This window comes from Aquarana catesbeiana, linkage group LG11 (assembly GCF_042186555.1).
Source record: "Aquarana catesbeiana isolate 2022-GZ linkage group LG11, ASM4218655v1, whole genome shotgun sequence".
In the NCBI taxonomy this organism is placed as follows: Eukaryota; Metazoa; Chordata; class Amphibia; order Anura; family Ranidae; genus Aquarana; species Aquarana catesbeiana.
The window spans coordinates 53,880,720-53,904,503 of NC_133334.1; the positions used below are offsets into that span (position 1 = coordinate 53,880,720).

At 41.9% G+C, this 23,784-nt stretch overlaps 1 protein-coding gene across 14 annotated transcripts in view; it reads left to right on the top strand.

Moving 5' to 3' along the window:
* The window catches only part of LOC141112036 (ZP domain-containing protein-like), a 146,715-nt gene extending 129,625 nt beyond the window's left edge, over positions 1 to 17,090 (top strand). For all 14 annotated transcript variants that reach the window (XR_012236500.1, XR_012236507.1, XR_012236509.1 and 11 more), the window contains one exon: positions 16,964 to 17,090. The gene's annotated coding sequence lies outside the window, so the exon portion shown is untranslated. The remainder of the gene's footprint in view (positions 1 to 16,963) is intronic.
* Positions 17,091 to 23,784: the final 6,694 nt, after the last annotated feature.

Genomic DNA, 23,784 nt, shown 5'->3' on the forward strand with positions numbered 1-23,784 from the left:
CTCTCTTTGTCTTTAGTAAATCAACCCCAATGAGTAGGGTCAAGTTTAAATCCCCTCCCTCTTTTAGCACAATTTTGGCAAACCCGCAATTTGTCACAGTTTGCCAGGTGTGTTGTCTAATTGTTTCGTGGGTACACAATACTGAACCCCCCCAGGAAAATAAATTATCTACGGCCCTGGACACATTAGACTAATGATGATTGATAGAGTGCATTATTACAATATGAAATGCTGTATGTCTTATGGAGCACTGAAGAAGCATTAGCATCCTTACAGCTCTGAGTAGTGCAGTTTTAAGATCAGATAGTCTCCAACATTTATGAGACTACTGCTTTTTATTTCCATTACTAAGACATGTTCCATTTTGCACTTCATAGTATATACTGTATTTTGCTATCAACATTATTCCCTGTGGCAGAGAAAGTTTGATACTACAACAGTAATCAATTATATACAAATTGTACCTAATAAATAATATAAAAATAAATGTTCTTTGTAAAGAGAGTGGAACCCAGGGCCTCACAGATGCTGGCAGCAGCCTGGATAAGACATGAGATTATTTTTAAACTATAGAATATTCCTGGTGTAATTTGGGCAATACAGTCATTGTGTAGGGCATTATAATAGGAATGTATCCATGAAAAGCTTAGAGATACTTTTTTGGGAGCAGCATAGCACTTTGCCAAATGCAGGACTTTAAGGAAACTTGTCAAAGACCGAGTGCTCTAACTATCAAGGAGTATCAGAATATAATGTAAGAATCATTGAAGCAATAAAACAGTAGCCAAAATTAGTATTGTTAAAATTATTTATTTAGAAAAATTATAAAGTATAACAAGTTTTAAAGTAGAATGCCAGCCAAACCTTTTTTTGTAGCTTATCAATGTCAATCGCAGGGATTGGGGCGGCCAAAGCTGCTACTTTGCTTAGGGACCCATTCTGCCTTAATCTTTTCCTGCTTTGATAATGTTGCCAATGCCCACCTGTCCTGATGACAATCACTCCCACCATTTATGTCACAGGGACGTGAAGAGAAAATAACCTTTCCCAATGAGGTCACAGACAATAAAAACTCAACAGAAACTTTGACTCTTCCTCGCTCTATCCGGAAAAAAAAAAGTAGAAGTTAGGCTTTAACATTTTATAAACTTTAGGAAAGCAGTTTTGATCAGTAGAAGAGATGTTCCAAGATTAAATTGTCATCACTGCAGGCTGAAATTGTAGTTTTAGTGTTCATTAGGTTTGTTCATCATTCTTGCTTGTAGAGGAAAGAAAGGGCAAGGGCCATCATGTTGAATTAAGGACTGCACAGTCCGCGCCCTGGAAAATATGTACAAGAATTATAAATGACAAAACAATATAAATTTAAATAAAAAAATATTATTTTATTGACTTCATGTCCTTTCGTTGTGTGGATACATTTAGTATAAAATAAAGTGTTTGGAGTTATGGGAGGGGAACATTTCTTAGACAAGTCTGCTAAAGCATAATGTAAACAGCATTTAGGTAGATGATGATGATCGTAGACCAATCTGTCCGGTTGCAGTTGGATTTTAAACATTTTTTTGGGGGTGTTTTCCTACTCTTACCACCACTTCTCCTTTAAATAAACAGGCATGCTAGAAAGGTCTGAGTGCACGTGTTTATGGGTCTTAAACCATAAAATGCTTTTGGTGGTCAAGATAAAACCAACCAGAGTCAATGACAGTTGGTTACAGATGAGTGAATATTGGAAAATACCATCATTTCTTCCGTCAGGCATATCAGTTGAAAATCAGTCCAAAGGCCCAGTGGAGTAGAGGGGCAGTAGGCCAAGACAGCTTGGGCTCTGTTTTTTCTCATGGGAAATATTTTAACATAAGCGCCAGTGACCATAAAGAAATTCACTTTTCCTTCACTCCTGCCCCACCCCTTCCATTCCAAAATATTCATTTCCTCTGGGTATGGGGGAGCATGATGTAGTTGTTCACACCAGCAGCCAATCACTAGGCCTGAACATTGTCACATGATGAAGGAGATGACATCATCACTCCCTGTGAGCTAAGTAAAGCTACTGTAGGCATACACTGTTCATTTTGCAGGCTAAACAAAACAAATTGAACAGGTTCCCCCATCCACACTTTGCAGCACTGATGGATAAATCTCTTACTGCAGGTGTTGGATATTGACCAAATTGGATGCAGCTGCTCTTTGGTCAACAATTTTCCCTCCAGGCTCTTATGATTTTTTACATACAAGGCTGTTTGGCCGGGCGTGTTGGAAGTTGAGGTTACTGAATGCTGTTTGGCAGTATTTGGCAAAGTCTGATTAGGTCCCCTATCCTTAATTTCCCCTAGGCCATCTTTCACAAGTACAGTGCCTTGCAAAAGTATTCACCCCCCTTGGCATTTTTCATGTTTTTTTGCCTCACAACCTGGAATTAACATGGATTGTTTGAGGATTTGCATCATTTCATTTACAGAACATGCCCACAACTTTGAAGATTTTTTTTTCATTATTGTGAAGCAAACAACAAATAGGACAAAATAACAGAAAAAGTCAATGTGCATAACTATTCACCCCCCTAAAGTCAATACTTTGTCGAGCCACCTTTTGCGGCTATCACAGCTCCGTCGCTTTGGATAAGTCTCTATGAGCTTGCCACATCTTACCACTGGGACTTTTGCCCATTCCTCCTTTCAAAACTGCTCCAGCTCCTACAAGTTGGATGGTTTGCGCTTGTGAACAGCAATCTTTAAGTCCGACCACAGATTTTTTTATTGGATTGTTTCCCCTTAAACCACTCAAGTGTTGCTTTAGCAGTGTGTTTGGGGTCATTGTCCTGCTGGAAGGTGAACCTCTGTCCTAGCCTCAAATCACACACAGAGTGGTACAGGTTTTGCTCAAGAATATCCCTGTATTTAGCACCATCCATCTTTCCCTCAACTTTGACTAGTTTCCCAGTCCCGACTGCTGAAAAACATCCCCACAGCATGATGCTGCCACCACCATGTTTCACTGTGGGGATGGTGTTCTTTGGGTGATGTGATGTGTTGGGTTTGTGCCAGACATATCGTTTTCTTTGATGGCCAAAAAGTTCAATTTTAGTCTCATCAGACCAGAGCACATTCCTCCATACATTTTGGGAGTCTCCCACATGCCTTTTCCCAAACTCAAAACGTGCCATTTTGTTTTTTGCTGAAAGTAATGGCTTTCTTCTGGCCACTCTGCCATAAAGCCCAACTCTATGGAGCGTACGGCTTATTGTCGTCCTATGTACAGATACTCCAGTCTCTGCTGTGGAACTTTGCAGCTCCTCCAGGGTTACCTTAGGTCTCTGTGCTGCCTCTCTGATTAATGCCCTCCTTGCCCGGTCCGTGAGTTTTGGTGTGCGGCTGTCTCTTGGCAGGTTTACTGTTGTGCCATGTTCCTTCCTATTTGGTTTGATAGATTTGATGGTGCTCCTAGGGATCATCAAATATTTGGATATTTTTTTATAATTTAACCCTGACTTGTACTTCTCAACAACATTGTCCCTTACTTGTTTGGAGAGTTCCTTGGTCTTCAAGGCAGTGTTTGGTTATTGGTACCTCTTTCTTAGATGTTGCAGCCTCTGGGGCCTTTTAAAAAGGTGTGTATATGTAATGACAGATCATGTGACACTTAGATTGCACACAGGTGCGACATCATTTCACTAATTATGTGACTTCTGAAGTCTTTATATGGGCTTCATAACAAAGGGGTGAATACATACGCACTTGCCAATTATCAGTTTTTTTTTCTTAAAAATTGTTTTATTTATATATTTTTCTAGTTTTACTTCACCAACTTAGACTATTGTGTTCTGATCCATTGCATATACTTCAGATTAAAAAAACATTGAACTAAAGGCTGTAATGTAACAAAATAGGTAAAAAGCCAAGGGGGCGAATACTTTTACAAGGCACTGTAAATCTAGGCTTTCCATGATCACAAGTGTCTTTTTTATTTAGAGTATATCCTACCATTTCTACTAACCTGTTTTCTGCGCAGAGCACACATTCACTGCTGTAGGTTTAGCCGTCTGTCCCACAGATTGGCTTATCCTCATACACACATGGATCGGCGTACCTAGAACACAAAGGCTGAACCGGTGTTAACTACTTCTTTAGCAGGTTAGCTGCAAACAGTTGAACATTAAAATCAATGTATAGTCATCTAGGTCAGCTTGAAAAATAATCAATATTTAATCTTTTAAAAGCTCTTGTTTTTAGTTTGTAATTATATTGGGTATGGGCCAGTCATGTTTTCTCATTGCATATTCAGGTTTTGTTTCCAAGTTTGCAGTGCTAAAGTCTGTGAAGCAGCTGAATCACTGAAAAAGTGCACTTCCTGTGTGGCTGATATTTTTTTATTAATAGTTGTGAATGGGTTGCCTTAATGCAACGCATGTTAACATGCATGTTGTAACACACTGCAGAAGTTTCAGCACAGTGGTGAAGTGGTTAGCACTTCTGTCTAGCAGCAATAGTCATTGGTTTGAATCCCAATCACGACACTACCTGCACAGAGTTTGCATCTTCTCCCTGTGCCTGCATGGGTTTCCTCCCCCACTCAAAAGACATGATGGTAGGTTAATTGGCCCTAGTATGTGTATATATGAATGTGAGTTAGGTACCTTAGATTGTGAGCTCCTTGAGGGCAGGGACTGATGTGAATGAATAAATATGTGTAAAGCGCTGTGTAAGTTGATGGCACTTGATAAGTACCTGTAATAATAAAAATAATAAAGTGTGATGCCAGCCTTAACATGTATCTCCAGCTTGCCATGCAGCCGATTTGAGAGAAGAGGAGCCAGTATGGGCTAATTTAACTAAGTTATGAAACCTAAATAAAAATACTGCTTTATTTTTTTCTCTAAGTGGAAATGCTCATAATCACTACCTAGGAAGGCGGATGGTCCACCTTGGATGCAGCCACGTTGAGTGTCTCGGTTACCGCATCCCACTGTCAGATGGACATTGCTACATTGTCCACAGCTCTGCAAGGCCACCCTTGGCAGCCCTGTCAGAGCCTAGATACAGAGGAAGGACAAAGCTGAAGAAAGTTCCCCAAACCTCCCCCTCAGTTCTGATGTTTCACATGACATCACCAAGGGGGAAGCTTAGCAGATCTTCCCTCACTCTGCCAGGAGCCAGTGTATCAAAGGTCTGGTAATTGTTTTAGTGGAAGAAGTGAAACTGATGGGGAAAGGGTGCGAGATTTGTTGTTGGGGGGTTGTTGGGGGAGGCTTGTTGGTGGAGGGGGGTTGGCTAGTGGGGCTTTTGCTAGGGGAGGTGAGATTTTGCTGGTAGTGGATTTTGCTGGGGAGGGGGATTTTTGCTGGTGAGAGGTTTTGCAGGAGAAGGAGGATTTTAGCTAGTGAGGGGTTTTGGTGCAGGGTGGTTTGCTGCTTGGCATTGTTTTATGCAGATATTTTTGTGTCCATTTGTTGTCCACATACTGTCACAAAATCCAGTTTGTTGTCTACATATTATCAAAATTGCCTGTTTATTGTGGCCCTATTTCCCATTTGCTGCTCACATACTGCATGTTTGTGCATTTGTTACCTGCATATTGTCCCAGTTGGATGTTTTCTTATGTGTACTGTATATTTGCTGCCTGTTGGCTGCCTGCATATTGTAGCAGTTACCTGATTGTTGCCTGTGTATTGTATACAATTGCATATTTGTTGCCCATATTGTCAGGATAGCTATTTTTTACCCACTTATTGTGAAGTCACCCCTGATTAGAGGCTCATATTTCTATATTGTGGTATCTGTAGACCTATCACTATCAAAGCACGTCATTTTATTATTATGTTTCGCTATGGGGAGCTAGAAAGAAAAAAGTAAATTGGGCTTTGGACTTTTTTGGCACAAAAATCACTAAGGTAGATATAGGTTAAAATTTAATTTATTAAAGAGTATATTTAAAAAGACTGAAGGTAAAAAAAGGGGGGGGGGGGGAATGAATACAGAATTCAGGTATAAGTCACACATTTACAGGTTATACACTCCATACATAGCTTTATGGTGCAGTAGTTAATTGAGTACTGATTGGGAGTACCAATCCTCTTGACATACGGTTCTTAATATATTGCCAAATAAGCTATGCGGTGATAACAGCCAGTGTCTGAGGTTTGCTCGACATGTTGCACGCCGCAGGCGCTTCTTCAGGAGCACAGACCTGAGTACTGTAATAAACAGAACATTCAATAAAATAGAATAAAATAGTGTATTATACATGCATTTATCTAGATAGATATAATTAGTAATATCATAAGTTATATAGTATTGCCAACAGTGCCCATTAGAGGGTGCTAGTCCCACAAGGTCCGGATGTAATTCGTATACTATGGGGACGTGTGCAACATAGTATGCACGCAAGTTGCCATACAATTATATGGTGTGTAGGTCTCTAGAGGTAAGATTGCTCCTCACATACACTGTGGGAAAGGAAGGGGAGAGGGAGGGGGGGGCCCATTGAATAATGATAGATAATATATTATAGATATTGGGTAGGAGTACTATTAGGATTATAATATTAATAGTCTAAGCAATAGACGCATCCCTTTTATATTTTCCTGTGGGACTGGGTATATTTGTATTTAGCTGGTCCAATCCCTAGCCATGTATATTGAACCCATAAGAAGTATAATATTCATGATTTAGTCCCGTACAAGGTATAGTACTGGTAGTTTAATCAAACTGTGCTTGTAGATAGTGTCACACGGGACTAGGGAAATAGTGTGGGTACTATATACATATACATTTAGGGTTTGGAAGGTATGTATATCTGGGAAATTATCTGTGGATATTAATAAGTATAATCTAAAGGGGTCTCCCCTAAAAATTACTGCATCTATTACAGAGACAAATACAATTAACTTACCATGATATTTAATTTGTAATTGTGTATATAGACTGTAGGGATAAAAATGAAGCCAACAGCCTCTTAGCTAGGTATTTAGAGCATCCAATAGTTTGCTAGGGTAGTCTCATAGAATCATTTATCTGAAGAAAATCCAATCTCCGTATAATAGTCAGTCAGGAAGTATGGTAAGATTGAATAGATCTTGCCTGTCTAGGGAGTTATTGTAGATCGGTAGTCAGGCTGCAGCACCAGAGGGGTAAACCCAAAAAGAGAGGGAGATATGGTATAGTCAGCATAAGAATGAGTATTTGTATATAGGAGTTCTTTGTCATTATAAAGGTTGAGTATTAGCTTACCTTTTGGGAGACCAAACTAATGAGAGCTGGGCGTCAGCAAAGTAGCTCCACACAGCCGCTCAATTCGGAGCGACTGGTTGTGTGGATTGTAACACGAGAGACGCCGCAAGCGTCTCTTGTGCACACGCCCTGCTTGTAGTCACCAATCGAAGGAGCCGATGTGACGTCATTCAAGCCGGCCGCTGATGCGCACTGCGCATGTCCCGATCCAGGGCGTCGGCAGGGCAACCGCCGACGCACTGGAGGGGGAAGGAGCAGTCGCATCTAGGTATCCTGGAAACCAGAGGTACCGTAATGCGCCAATCACCCTGGCTGAGGGCCTGGCGCTGGGCGGCCGCATAGTAACGATAGCACACTCGGACATAGTGGGTTGCACTCACCATGGTCACAGAGGCGATATATTCATACAGACCATGCATGAATTGAATGTAATATCTAAATAGATAAAATGGGAAATATAGGAAACATAGTGTTAGTATTTAAAGCGACTAATTTTTACATGACAATAATCAGGATATGGTTGTTGGCAAAATAGCTGAGATGTGGTTAAGTACATATAGGCAAGCAGTAAGAGCCATCATAGATAATGGATACCAATTAATCAAATACATAGTTATTTAATGACTATAGAGGAGGGAAGAGAGGGGGGAGGGGGGATTGGAAAGGGGAGGAGGGAAAAAGAAGGGATGGGGAATTGGAAAGGAAGAGGGAAAGGAAACAATGGGGGAGGGGGAATGGAAAAGGGGGGGGGGAGGGGGAAGGAGAAGGGAGTGACTAGGGGGGAAGGAAGGAGAAGGGAAAGAAAAAGAAGGAGAAGGTGAGGGGGGAAGAGGGGGTATGCTGGATGGGGAGGAATGGGGGAAGAGACTGAAAGATCCAACATTGAAAGTGGTGGAAAGGGGAGACTGGTAATTGAGGAAGGGGGAGGGGGAAGGGGAGAGGGAAAGAAAGGCCTCAAAAGTTACGCAATAATTGATGCGATTCAGGTATAAATCATAAAAAGGGCTTGTAGGTTTGAGCCTCATTAATGCCAGGAAAGTGTGTGGCATTGAGGCGTTCTATCCACATAGTTTCTCTTTGGCATACTTTTTTGTCCCAATCTCCGCCCCTGGGATCCTTGGGAACTACTGCTAAGACAATGAAGGAGATCAAGGAGGTATCAAATCTGTGTTAGAGGTCTAAGTGCCTACTCACTGCTGTAACCATTTTTCCTTCTCCTGAGTAGTATACGTGGTCTTTAATCCTACATCGTAGGTGTCTGATGGTTTTACCCACGTAAAAAACGCCACATTGGCATGACATGAGGTATACTACTCCATCAGTATCACAGTTTGCATGAAATTTTGGGGTGAAAGTTTCTCCATTTGGTAATGTAAATGTTTTTCCTACTTTGACCCATGGGCAAAAGGGGCATTTGCCACAGCGGGAGATCCCTTGTTTAGATGGTTTTTGTTTTGGGTCAGTTACATAATAGCTAGAAGTTAATTGGTCACCAAGGGAGCTAGTTCGTCTGAAGGTGATTTGGGGGCAGGGGCCAATGTATTTTTTAATGATGGGGTCCTCGTGGAGGATCGACCAATGATTACTTAGAATGTTTCGAAGTTGCTCGTGTTGTTGCGAGAATTTTGTGATAAATCTCACTATTGTTTTAAATGTAGTAGGTTTTTTCTTGAATAATAGCGAGTTCCTTGGTTGACGTATAGCCTTATTATAGGCGCTACGTAGTATTGTTTTGGTGTATCCTCTCGCCAGTAGTCTATTACGGAGTGCGTCCGCCTGAGATTTGAATTCCTCTAAATGAGTACAATTACGGCGTAGTCTTATATACTGTGCGTATGGAATACTTTTGATAAGTGATCTGGGGTGAGCGCTTTTGGTGTGTAGTAGGGTGTTCCCTGCTGTTTCCTTCCTGTATAATGTGGAGGCTAAACAGTTCTCCTTGTCTTTAAAAATTGTCAGATCTAAGAAGGTTATCTGTGGGTGAGTGGAAACTGTGAATTTGAGGTTCAAACTGTTATGGTTGATGATCTGAATAAATTTGTCAAGTAAGTCTTGAGTGCCTGTCCATACCAAGAATATATCATCGATGTAACGTCGCCAGATAAGGGCGTGATCAGTATAAAGATTTAAGGCTTCGTTTGCAAAAATGATAAGTTCCCACCCCCCCCAGGTACAAGTCGGCGTAGGCCGGTGCACAGCATGTGACCATGGCCACGCCTTGTACCTAGAGGAAGTGGGAACCCTTAAAGCAAAAATAGTTATGGGTAAGTACAAATTTTAACAGTTCCAAGACAAATTCACAATAGTCCCAGCTGTAGTGATCCTGTTCCCATAAGAACATGCGTGCCATCTCGATGCCCTGCTCGTGAGGGATGCTGGACTCCACATCTAAAGTCACGAGGAGGGCATCAGGAGGGACAGGCAGTCCCTCTGTTTGTTTAAGAAGATCTAATGTGTCACGAGTGTAGGATGGAAGGCCTAGTACGTGTGGCATTAGGACGACATCCACAAGACGGCTGGCATTCTCTGTTACAGACCCAATCCCTGATATGATAGGGCGGCCTGGGGGTGTTGTGCAGTGCTTGTGTACTTTTGATAAGGCGTAGAATGTAGCCTCTCTGGGTTTTTTCACGTTTAGATAGTTATATGTGTCTTGATCAATTAGGCCCCTTTGGAATGCCAGTCCGATAATGTCCAGATATTCTTGTTTGAACTCAGTAATACGGGTTTCAGGTAGGCGGGAATAGCAATGTTTATTTTGTAGAATCCTCATGACCATAGATTCATAATATGTCTTTGTCATGAGGACTATATTTCCGCCCTTTTCTGAGGCCTAAATCTCGAGATCTGGGTGGTCTCGTAGGGTTTTAATTGCCCGTATTTGGGAATGAGTGAGGTTCCCTGGGCTCACAGGGGTGGCCATTTGTTTAATATCCTTGATGGTTGCCATTAAGAACGCCCAAATATGGGGTTTAGTAGATAGTTCTGGAAAACGTTGTGATTTAAGTTTAAATTTTTTTGTTGTGGGTATTGTAGTGATTATATATAGCGGGTGGTATAGTGGTTAGATAGTTAATTAGTAAGTACTCTTCCGCAGCAACCCAATTCTTCCAGAGAGATGCACTTTATTGACTTCCAACACAGAACAAAGTCCAAAGTCCACAGATGACAAAAAAAACCGACAGAGGAAATATAATTCAGAACCCCATCTCCTAGGTCTGTTTGTTCCCAGCCATACACAGACAAGCCTCACCTCAACTATAGACTGAATGCCAAGTTATATTCACCAGGCATTGAATGGCTGAGCAATTTGATTGTCCGTTTCAATTTAGGACTTTGATAAGCTTTAGTCTATCAAACAGACAACAACTCCCAGCCGTGAACAGCTGCAGTCATAAACCACCCCAATTTGCACTCCCGCATATCAACATCAACAAGTCCTCTTAGATATGTGTAATTAGATTAGATTAACAGATACTACCTGAACACCCTTTGAGATATTCAAATAGACTTGCATAAGATTAACACATCAAAGGGTCTTCAGCTGTCCCCTTGCTATGTTAAAATTCGGTTGGACAAATCAACCATTGTCATTCTGGCCTGGTCAACATTGACTGCATGTGTACATACACACAACAATGTCCCACATAAATCGGTGAACATATTACAACATATACAACATATACCCCCACTTGGGTCGGTTCTAACTACTAGAACTGACCCATAAATCAAACAACAAAAAATATCATTACGATTTAAGGTACTGGATGCTTTACAATGGCTCATATAAAATATGAAGTTGAAACTGGTTACATCTCTCTTCGCCAGCCTCTAAAATATCCCCATGAAACAGTTATTAGATAATATAACTTTTAGACCATGACTAGAAAAGGATTTGGTAAACATCAGTGGCCCATATCTCTGTTAGGCCTTATATCACATCAAGATCTTGAATATTGCACAAAGACGAGCTGATGACACAGTCCATTCTTTGGTCTGACTTCATCACGTCTCTCACCATCTCACTGAAAGTAAACTTGGTATGCTCTGTGTCACGGAACGTCCCACACTCCGCTTGAGTGCTTCCGCCAGTATACCGCTTCCTAAGTTCTGGAACGCGAGTCCAATGGATCTGGCTATAGGAACCCCCAAGAACTAGACAACAATAGTCTTGGAGTAAATCAGGACTACTCTTTATTTGAGATCTCCCACACATTTATACACCAGGATGACTCAAAGCTAACCTAATTAACATGAGCTAATTTACTACAAAATTTACCCAGACCAGATGACAGACTTGTGGGCACCGAGCTTCACACAGTAATATAAACACAATAGCTAGAGCTAATTACAATTAACAATACAAACATAACCTAATTAACATGAGCTCCAATAGGAGTCGTCCCGTCTCCTACATAGTATAGAGGACAATGTGATCAGCTCATTCAATTAACACACATTACCATAAACATCAACACAGGGTTAATTAGAACAAACAACAATGAGTTGAATACCCTTAGAACCTAGACTAAACTTATTTACATTAAACACAGGTTGATGACACCAGCATCTCCTCACAGGATGTGTCCCAACAGAATGAATCCATTGAAAATCCAGGGCCCATAATCAAAAGGCAACAGGCTTGCATACAGTCCTCTCCAACAGCCTCTGTTCTGGCTAGGTCTGTGACATTTCTCCCCTTTCGGCAGGAGACTAACACAGGAGGAGACCCCAGACGGGTTGACTCCGAAGTTAGTCCATAGTTCCAGTCCTCTACTGCCTGTACCCACACAGTACCCCAAACAAATTGTTCCAAACAGAGTATTACTCACCCAGCCAACCTCTGCCTCTCTCAGAGAACATATCTGCCGCTGGGGAGAGGCCTGGACTGGCTCTTCTCCCTGGAATCCTTTCTGCCGCTGGAGAGAAGACAGGGTGTCTGGGCTCACTCTGTCATGCTGTTGGGGATCGGGGCCCACTGCCCAGCATCCCTGGGGTATACAGGTGGAGACTGAAGTCCCATCCACCTTCACAGGAAATCCATCCTCTGTTAGTTGAGGGCAGAGTCCAGCAGTCCTCGGCCCTGTTGCCAGCCCTTCTGCTGGAAACCCCACACCATCTGCTCTGGCTACCTGTTGGGGAGGGAGGCCGACTGCCCCACCTCCCTGGAACTCTGTAGTTGTTGCAGGTGATGGCCAGAGGTTGGTAGCACTCTGCCCGGTTGCCGGTGCTTCAACTGGGGAAGTTCCCTGTAACTCCACAGATACTGCTGTTGGTGCGGGGCAGAGCACAGTGAAGTTTGGCCCCAATAGCAGCTCTTCTGCTGGAGGCTCATCAGGTTGTTCTTCCTCAGCAGAAAAGTCTATTAAATCCCCTACCTCTATAACTGGTGTCTGTGGATAGAGGTTCACCATCTCCTGTCCGTGGAACTCAGAAGATGCCATCAGTGCTGAGCAGAGCGCAATGAAGTTTGGCCCTAATCCCAACTCTTCTGCTGGGGGCTCACCCGATGGTTCTTCCTCAGCAGAACAGTCTATCAAATCCCCTGTCTCTGCAACTGGTGTCTGGGGATGGAGGTTCCCCATCTCCTGTCCATGGAACCCAGAAGATGTTATCAGTGCTGGGCAAAGGTTAGCAGAGCTCTGCCCTGTTGTCAGCACTTCAGTTTTGGGGATGGCAATTGATAGGGTTAGGGATTTGATTCAGAGTTCTTACTTAAATCTAATGCCTACATGTAAAATCTGTTATGAAATATAGTCTGTTATGAAATGCCTGCGTTGCAGTATCTTATGAAACTAACCTTTGCCTGCTGAGACATTATTCTCTTTGAAACTGCTTTTATTGAAACCTTTGGCTGCTGATACGACATTATTAGTTAAAACTGCTTTAATAATCTGATATTTATTTTGCACTTTGATTCTTGTGAATTGTATAACTAAATATATAAATACCCAATAAAACAAGACAGTTAACTCACTGCGGGGCACTTATAGACCGTAGAATGAGACACAGACACACTCCTGGCTCCGTGTCTACTTCTTTAAGGGTTAAGATTTGACAAAGCAATATAAACTTAAAAGCAACTCATCTAAGAGTTGAACCTAACATTTTTTGGCGCCCGAATAAGCAGGGACCCACCGGTGATACTACAAGAGGTGGCTGAGCTACGCTGACGGAACAAAAGGACAGGCATTCCGGGAACCACAGATCAAAAACCTGGCCAGGTAAGAAAAAGCTTTATTTTTCTTATATTCTGTGCTCCCCTGATTTGTGCCTATCCGTTCTGTCAGTTACGGTTCTCCTGGTTTTAAAACACCAGCCTCTGTAGTGGTGAGTCTAGAATTACTGCATATTGTGGTTTATATTGCTGGAATTATTTGTTGTTTGTTGTCTGTCTTGTTGAGAAAATGAATGAGCCTTGTCAAGGATGGTATGAGTTAGAAGGGGATTGCCGAACTAAGCAACGGAATGCGCCTTACCTCACATGATTGGGAACTTGAGGGCTTGTGAGCTTGGGGGTCTGACGCTTATGCTTAACCTCACATCTAACTCATAAACCATAGACGGGTTGAAAGTATAAGCCCTGTCTGCTCCAAAAAGCAGGGATAAGAGTGTATGAGAGGGGTCCCAGATACGGGGGAAATGAGGTCTCCATAAAGCCCGGAGATCTAGTCGGATACCTGGTCACTTCAAGGAATGCTTGTATATGTTGTAGTCGTCAGTCTGGTCATAATATTTGTCAGTTGGCTAGCATATAAAGTAATTCGGTTTCAAGAATCTCATTTAGGAGAGGTTTTTAGTATTCTGGCATCCTAGGAGGAAAAGGCAACGAGGAACTAGTGTAACTTGGTTAAGTGTTTTATATTGTACACTAAGTGTCCCACACGCTACCTAGGCTGGACTGTCAGAATGGGCCAGAGGAACACAAAACCCCGTCAGGGAATTGTAGCACATTACACGGTGCCACAGATAATTAAAAACATCTGTGGGGAAGATGAAGCGCGGGACTTAAAGGATGTCCTTCGTAAATTTAAGGTGAAAGGAGCAGCGGGTTTAGACCCGGATGTATGGAGTGAAATAAAAAGGGACAGACAAGGGGAGGTGTTAGAGAAGCTATGGATGCCTCAGGTTCAATGCTTAATTAAGGTTTCAAATAGAGCAAAAGAAGAGGGGTGGAAGTATAATCCAGATTGTGATGGTTGGGATATGAAAGATAGAAGAACAAAGAATGTTGAAAGCTTAAATAATATTACTTCAACCATCCCACCCCCATATACTGACATAGAACGTAAACCACACAAGATATATCCAGTACTTGAGGGGAGAATGGGTACCACCAGATTCTTGTGTATTGCTGCAATATGTGGATGATTTATTGTTATGCTGCCCGGACAAGGAAACTTGTTTGGATACCACCCTTAATTTGTTGCGATTTCTAGCAGAAAAGGGTTGCAAGGTTAATAGGAACAAATTACAAATGTGTCAGGAAAAAGTTATCTTTCTGGGACATTGTATATCACAGGGTACAAGACATCTCACTGAAGAGAGGGTTCAAGTGATAAAGGGAATGTTACCCCCACGGAATTTCAAACAATTGCGTATGTTTTTAGGTATTGTGTCATATTGTAGACATTGGATACCACATGCTAGCGCTTTGATGCAGCCATTATACGATTGTTTGAAAATTGTACCGTATGTGCTTACAGAAGTAGCTTATGAGTCGTTTATCACTTTGAAAAAGTTGTTGATTTCTGCTCCGGCCATTGGTATTCCTGATTACACTAAGAAATTCAATCTATACGTTGCTGAGATCGCTGGACACGCCACAGGTGTTCTGACACAGGCACATGTAAAACAAAGACCAATCGATTACTTTTCAGCAGCACTAGATCCAGTGTCCAGAGGTTCACCGTCCTGTGTACGGGCGGTAGCTGCAGTGTCAATTATCATAGATAAGTCATCAGAGATTGTTCTAGACAATCCAGTTGTAGTGCATACCACACATGACATACATGCAATCTTGTCTCAGGTACAGCCCAAACACATTTCCATGGCTAGGCAATTAAGGTTACAGTGTACTTTACTTTTACCTCCAAATGTCACTTTTCAACGCTGTACAACTTTAAATTTGGCTACCTTTTTGCTTCTTCAGTCACCAGATTTGGCAAGGGGGAATGATAGTGCTAATAGTACTAGTAAGAAAGTAAATGAGGTACCTGACACTCTTTTGTTTAAAGAAGTAGATGAACACGATTGTTTTCAGCTCATGGAACAGGAGACAATGGGATTTCCACATGTTACAGATACACCAATTTTAAACGCTGAGCACACTTTGTACATAGATGGCAGTAGGTTTGCTGATGACAAGGGTAAATATCACACAGGGTATGCCGTAGTGACTGATACACAGGTGATTGACGCACAGCCCTTACCAGCCCACATGTCAGCACAAGAAGCAGAATTAAAAGCTTTAGAACAAGCCCTAGAATACTTAAAAGGACGAGAAGGGAATATTTACACTGACTCCGCTTAAGTTTATGGTGTAGCGCACGATTATGGCCATATATGGAAGGCTAGAGGTTATCTGACAGCAGCAGGTACTCCTGTAAAACATGGAGAAGGGATTAAGAGAGTCCTGAACAATCTTCAAAAGGTTAAACGAGTGGCCATCATGAAGATAGCGGCACACACAAGCGCAAAAACAATTGAGGCAAAAGGAAATGCATTTGCAGATTTGACTGCAAAACAGGCAGCTCTAGGGGAAGGAAGCCCTGAGACCTTAGCAGCGGTAGAGGTGAGTATCCCAGAACCAACATGGCAGCAGCTGAGTAAATTACAGGAGCAAGCAGGGGAGAGCGAGAAAGACAAGTGGGTCAGAATGGGAGCAGCACCAGACCTTGACAATGTATGGAGGGAAGGAGGCAAAATATGCCTGCCTGCCTCTCTGTACCCAGCAATGGCAGCGGCAGTTCACCTACCCACACATGTCAGTTCCAATTCCATGTATAGGATTGTGAACCAAGGAGGGCTCGCCCCTGGATTCAGTAGTACTGCGAGAAACTACTGTGCAGCCTGCCAAATCTGTCTCCTGAATAACCCAGGACAGAGAGTAAAAACCCCACGAAAACACCAGGTCCGGGCCCAATACCCCTTCCAGAGACTGCAAATTGACTACATACAAATGCCCAAGAGCGGCCCCTTTGAGTTTGTCCTCGTGTGTATCGATTTATTCTCAGGTTGGCCTGAAAGTTATCCAGTAAAATCAGCTACAGCAAAAGCCACAGCCAAGAAACTGATCACTGAGTTAATACCTAGGTTTGGTCTTCCTGAAACCATAGAATCAGATAGGGGAACACACTTTACAGGAGAAATCATGCAGAATGTAATGACCATGTTAGGGGTTCAACAAAGTTTTCACACCCCTTACCACCCACAGAGTTCGGGATCAGTGGAGAGAGTAAATGGGACAATAAAGTTAAAAATACAAAAAGCCATGCAAGAGTTAAACAAACCGTGGCCTGAATGTCTGCCTTTGGCTTTATTCTCTATAAGGTACACTCCAACAGGAAAAACAGGATTGTCCCCATATGAGATACTTTTTGGTAGTGCACCTAGATTAGGTCTATACTTTCCACAGAGTATGCAATTGCAATGTGATAGTTTGACTGCATATGTAATACAATTACAACAACGTCTAACTAAGATCCACAAAAGTGTGTATTCTTCTCTTCCAGACCCTAATTCAATAGCAGGTACACATACACTGCTACCAGGGGATTATGTATATGTAAAGAAACACACCAGAAAGACATTGGAGCCAAGGTTTGAAGGTCCTTATCAAGTGCTCTTGACCACAGCCACTTCAGTAAAGCTGGAAGGAAAACCTACCTGGATACACGCATCACACTGCAAGAAACAACCCGAGAAAACAACATGATGAAATATCTACTTACATATTTTCTGTTGAAGATTGTTGTTTTACAAATACATGCATGGACTCCTGGTATTAATGTAATTGAGGTAGAGGAAACAGCAAATTTTAAATGGGTTATAGATGATCCTAAAGTAGCAAATGATTCAGGATATGAGATGAATAAGTATTATGATGTAGGTAATTACACTGTTAAAGGACACAGGTGACCATTTCATATAGATGTAGGTATTGCGTGGATACAGGCAGACCCACTCTCAGAAGTAACTATAACTTTCCAGTGGAATGACAATATGCGCTTTCCTTTCAATAACAGTAAAAATCATAGGTGCCATAAAATATCCCTTTCACAGACGTGGAAACAAGCACGGGAACGGGTGGTAGGACAAATGTACCAAATATTAGTCCATAAAGCAAGGGGAGAAAATATATCAGAAGGGATGTTTAATCTGACAGATATTACCGTTAATCAATCAAGTACTTTCCTCTGTGCCTCTTGGTGGAGGGAAGAGAGAAATGATGGGTGGTATTGGAATGCAGAGGCCTATGGATTTCACATACAAATGGAGGAAGAAGTAACGCCAATAATTGAATCTTCCATATTAACACCCGTACCAAACACTTGCATAAATGTATCAACATCACAACAGAAAACAAAAATAAAATTCAATATCACCTTTCCCTCAATACCAGAGTGTAGGTATAAGCGAGAATGGTATGATACTCTATTAGGATTAACAGGTACAGGAATGGGAGTTTTAAACTCGGTCGAAATAGAAGAAATGAATAACAGATGGAAGCATGCAGGGGGACACATAGCTGACAGTTTGACTATTACAAGCAAATGGTTACCCACCACTTTTGAAACCCAACTTCAAGAAATACCCCTATTACAATTTTTGGGAGGGTTAATAAATCACACTATAGGAGCAGAGCTCCAGCTGTGGAATCAAAGTCAACAGTTTGTAGATTTCACACAGTGCTATTTTAACCTCTTATCCTATCATATACAAATAAATAGGGCCAGGACTGAACTACAGTTGGGAAATTATCATACCTGGATGAAATATTTTAAAGGTCTAACTGACGATGGTGTATGGTTCCAAGTGAAAGGGGATAAGGTAGAATGTGAGGATAAATGGTGTGTAGGAAGGTTTGAAGCTTACCGGGTAGCAGATGTAATAGAAATGTGTAAAATAGTGGTCATGCCACTAGTAATTAAAAACGAGTTTTGGTATCCAGAAATATATGGGAAATATGTAGATAAAGGAAACAGAACCCATGATTTAAATCTATGTGAAGGAACTAATAAGGGAATGGTATGTGGCAGAAGTTCCCCAGTATATGAACCTTGTTTGTTAAAATACCAAACTAGCATATGCAAAATGCAAAGAACACCAATAAATGTGAACAATAGATTCATAGAAATAGGACCCCAGCATATTTGTATCATTACTAATGACAACCGCACCATGTTAGCGTTAAATAGATCGGCGCCGTTTGCGGGATGTATAAAAAAGATTAAAATATTACAATGGGCTAACGATACCTATCTTTTTGAACCAGACGCCAATAAGGTATTCTCTTCAGTTTATGAGGTACATAATCTCACTGACACTACACCCTTTATAATTTCTTTAGACCCACTAAAACAGGTTTTGGAACAATCAGAGTTGTTAAGACGACACATAGAGACACTAGAACATACCCTACAGAATAACCTTGTATCTGCAATAATTGACAAAGGAAGACTAGTGCATCTTTCATCACAGATACAACAGGATACTGCACCACATTGGTGGGATATATTTAGTGGAATGTCTTCTACAGCAACCAGTACCTTTCACTGGTTGTTAAGCCCAATGGTTATTATTATTTTAATATTAATTTCACTCACAATCACAAATATATGTGTATACAGGAAAATAAATAGGAAAATTAGGAGAATAGAGAGGGCATACTGATAAATGTGTATTGACATCACCCTACTCCTACAAAACTCTTCTTCTTGAATTTAAGATGTTAGTAATACCTAGGGGGATGGGTTTTACCCCTCTGACAACTCGCGGTCAGGGAAAGGACTCTGGGGAAAAACTGACTAGAACTTATTCATGAGGACCCAGGGGGAAGGAGAGGATGATGTCAAAGGGGGAAATTGATAGGGTTAGGGATTTGATTCAGAGTTCTTACTTAAATCTAATGCCTACATGTAAAATCTGTTATGAAATATAGTCTGTTATGAAATGCCTGCGTTGCAGTATCTTATGAAACTAACCTTTGCCTGCTGAGACATTATTCTCTTTGAAACTGCTTTTATTGTAACCTTTGGCTGCTGATACGACATTATTAGTTAAAACTGCTTTAATAATCTGATATTTATTTTGCACTTTGATTCTTGTGAATTGTATAACTAAATATATAAATACCCAATAAAACAAGACAGTTAACTCACTGCGGGGCACTTATAGACCGTAGAATGAGACACAGACACACTCTTGGCTCCGTGTCTACTTCTTTAAGGGTTAAGATTTGACAAAGCAATATAAACTTAAAAGCAACTCATTTAAGAGTTGAACCTAACAGCAATCTCCAGATTTTCCACTGCAGATTCTCTGGCATGCTGCTGGACAGGCACATTCCTCCATCCAGGATCATCCCATGCAGAAACAGGATCATCAAGGTCAGTCAGCATTTGCTGCATCCGCCATAAGACCTCCGCCTCCATAGCTGTGGGGGCAGGTTGGCAAAGCACACTATCGCTCTGCCACATTGCCGACTCTTCAGCCAGGATTCAGCTGGTATTTCCTGATAGTCCCAGGCAAAGGGAGCCCAGCCCTGGCACTGAGCAATGTCTAGCAGCCGTATGTAGGCGATCTCTAGCTCCCATTCCTGAACGGCCAGAAACTCCAAATCTTCCTGTGCCCAGTGCACTTCCGAAATGTTCAGTAGCCCTTCTCTGAAATCCATGATTTCGTCCACCCGCCGCTCCAAATCACTCCCAAAGTTAGGGTCCCCTGTCAGCTTCACAAACAACAGTCCCAAGCCGCCGTAGCTTAAGCCTTCCGTTGGGCTGTCATCCGCTATCCAGGGACATGCTTGGGATACATGCCACCGGAGGGCTCTGTAGCTCTCATCCAGCTTTATCTCTGCCCAGACCAGCCTGCTTAATTCAGCTGTCTGCTTCTTGTGTGGTTTTTCTCCCAAAAACCGCACCTGCAGTCCGTACTGCGACCAGTACCTTTCCTCGATGGAGGGGAGAACTTTTCCCTGGTGTTGCTGCTCACGGGCTAGCGCTTCCTTCCAGAGTTTGCAGCGAATAGAATCACACCATCCCAGCAGGACCTGCTCCGATACTGGTCCTCTGTGCTGTATCTGCATCTCTCGCAACCTCCTTCTGAATTCCTCATCCATGGCGGCTGGTATCTGTACCTCTCCTCTCCTGCTATCTGGACCTTGGATCCAGATGGAAGTTTGGATGTCCCAGACTTCAGGAAGCTTTCCCGCTGCTTGCCACCAATGTCACGGAACGTCCCACACTCCGCTTGAGTGCTTCCATCATATACCACTTCCTCCCAGTCTGTATACAGATATCAGATATTCCAACCTCTCTGAGCATCAAGACAAGGCGACACTTGCTTGTTGCTACCATGAACTCACTTTATTCAGAACCAGAATACAGTCTTATATACACAGGAGAAGATTACTCTAACAATACAAACGTAACCTAATTAACCTAATTAACATGAGCTCCAATAGGAGTCGTCCCGTCTCCTACATAGTATAGAGGACAATGTGATCAGCTCATTCAATTAACACACATTACCATAAACATCAACACAGGGTTAATTAGAATAAACAACAATGAGTTGAATACCCTTAGAACCTAGACTAAACTTATTTACATTAAACACAGGTTGATGACACCAGCATCTCCTCACAGGATGTGTCCCAACAGAATGAATCCATTGAAAATCCAGGGCCCATAATCAAAAGGCAACAGGCTTGCATACAGTCCTCTCCAACAGCCTCTGTTCTGGCTAGGTCTGTGACACTCTGCTCTGGGAGCTCCAATCCACATAAGTCCAGGATTTTTTCATCTCCAGGCTCAAGCTTTCCATTTTTAAAGATGCTTTTTTACGCAAACACTCTACTTTCATCTTTATAGTAAGAAGAACTATCAATGTACCAGCACTCACTTTCAAGGTAGAAAAGGTTTGGATATGGCAGTAAAAACTGTGCTGCAAACTATTTCCTTGCACTTGGACAATTCAACTGAATTTCTGGTCATCATGGCACTCCAATACAATATTATACATAAATTGGCCAACATATTACAACAGGTATGGGTTCAGTTGGTCCCATGGTCTGTGAGACAGATGTGGGGTTTATTTGTGATTGATTAGACTCTTGTGATGACTCATTTTCCTCTAGTAAAAGTATTAGGTCTCATAGGACTCGAAAGTCCTCCACAGAAAAATGTTTAACTTGTTCTGAGATAGATTTATCTTGTTTAGATTGTATAACTTGTTTGTCAAATAAAAACTTGTAGGTTAGATTACGTGAGAAAAGATAAACATCTTTAATTGCTTCATATTTGTCTATATTTACGGAGGGGCAGAAACTGAGTCCATATTTAAGGACATTGAGTGTTTCTTTCTCGAATTGATAGGGAGTTAAGTTAATGACTTCGAGTCCCGATGTTAGGTCGGGGCCATCGTATCCATGAGTAGTGGAAAATTTGTCTGTGCACCCTGTGGCTGAACATGGGCGTCTAGTGTGCTCTGTCTGGTGTAAGAGGGACGTTGAGTGAGGGGTGGGGGAAGAGAGGCTTGGGAAGTGAGTCCTTGAGATTGGACTAGATCAGTAGGGATTAAATTAATTCGGCCTGCTTCAGTATAGCTGATAGTGTTAGGTAGTGTTGTATTTTGTGCTTGAGTGCAGGGGTGGACTGATAACTCATGGGGCCCCCGGGCAATAGGAGATTATGGGGCCCCCAGGCAATCAGAGATTATGGGGCCACACAGTATACACACACACAGTATACAATCACACAGTATACACATACATGTACACACAGTATACACAGACAGATGTAAAAAAACACAGATTTATACATACTGTCCCTGGTTTTACTGAGGCTGGCAACACTGATGGGGCCCCCTAGTGGCCCAGGGCCCTCGGGCAGTGCCCGAGTGGCTCAATGATCAGTCCGCCCCTGCTTGAGTGTTTAGTATTTGGACTGCTTGAAGGGCTGTGGCGCTCAGATATTTTGGTTGTGATAATGGTCTTTCATTTTGTAGTGTTATGTGGCCTTGTTTCTGGGGATGTGGTAGTAAGTGAGTGTCTGAATTGGGTGGACGTTTTTTTGGAAGAGGGTGTATAGTGACCTCCACCATAGTCACGTTTTCGTGCTCCAAGGTTGTTGTGGATATTCGTGGTATTTTTTTGGGCCTGTCTCGGGAGGGATGAGGAGGATGTGAATGAGGAATCTGATTCAGTATCCTCATCCGTAGCTCTCTCATTAATGTTTGTTCTTGTTCCACGGCGGTAATTTCTGGAGCCTTTGTTTTGTGTTGCAATATGCCAGTGATAGGCGAAGCCTTCAGAGAAGGCCAATCTGTCTTTTGATAATTTATTTTGTTTTTTATAGATAATATCTTTGGTAATCCTTGTTATGTAGTCCTTTATTTCCTGAACCCGTTTAGTGAATAATGTATGATCCCTGATGTTCTCATTGGAAGTTTGTAACAAAAGGATCTCTTGGTCCAAACTATTCAGTTCTATTTGATAGTGGGAGATCAGGAGTTTCATGAGTTCAGAACTACATTGGCTCAGTGCATTTTCCCATGCGATTTTGAGTTCTGGGGATGTTACTTGGAATGAGGGATAAAGTTGAATTCTAAGGCCTAGAGGGTTGATATTTTCTCTTATATATTTCTGTAGAAACTCTATGTGCCAATGTAAGCTGGCTTTCTTTTTAAGGGAACGTTTTAGTTTGGCCATATATTGATTTATTCCTATTTCCTGTTCATTATCTATGTTACAATTCGTTTGGATTTCCGTCATATAGCCTAACCAATTTTGCCCCATAAATTCCATATTACAGACAAATAGGATAACAATATATATTGACTTGAAACAATGATAAAAGTAAAAAAAAAAAAAAAAAAAAAGGAAAGAAGTAAGCACGGGGGGATGGGATTTTTTATTTTTTTTCCCCTCTAGATTATTGTATAATATTGCATGTTAGCCGTAGCATGAGAGAGGGGGGGGGGGTTGAAAATAATTACCACTAGATCAAAGTTGACCAGGTGCTTCCACCCATAATGAAGATTAAATGTTTAAAGGTATCATCACATAGTGGTCATGCGGATACCTGTGTTGTTACGTGTGCCATGTCCTATACTTATATTGTAGAAAGAAAAAAGTAAATTGGGCTTTGGACTTTTTTGGCACAAAAATCACTAAGGCCTCTTTCTCACGGGGCGGATCAGTGATGATCCGCCCCGTGAACATCCGCTGGCTCAGCGGGGATCGCTCTGCCGATCCCCGCTGAGCAGGAAGATGACAGGTGCATCGCTGCACACTGTGCAGCGACGGACCTGTCAGAGCGCCGCTCTCCCC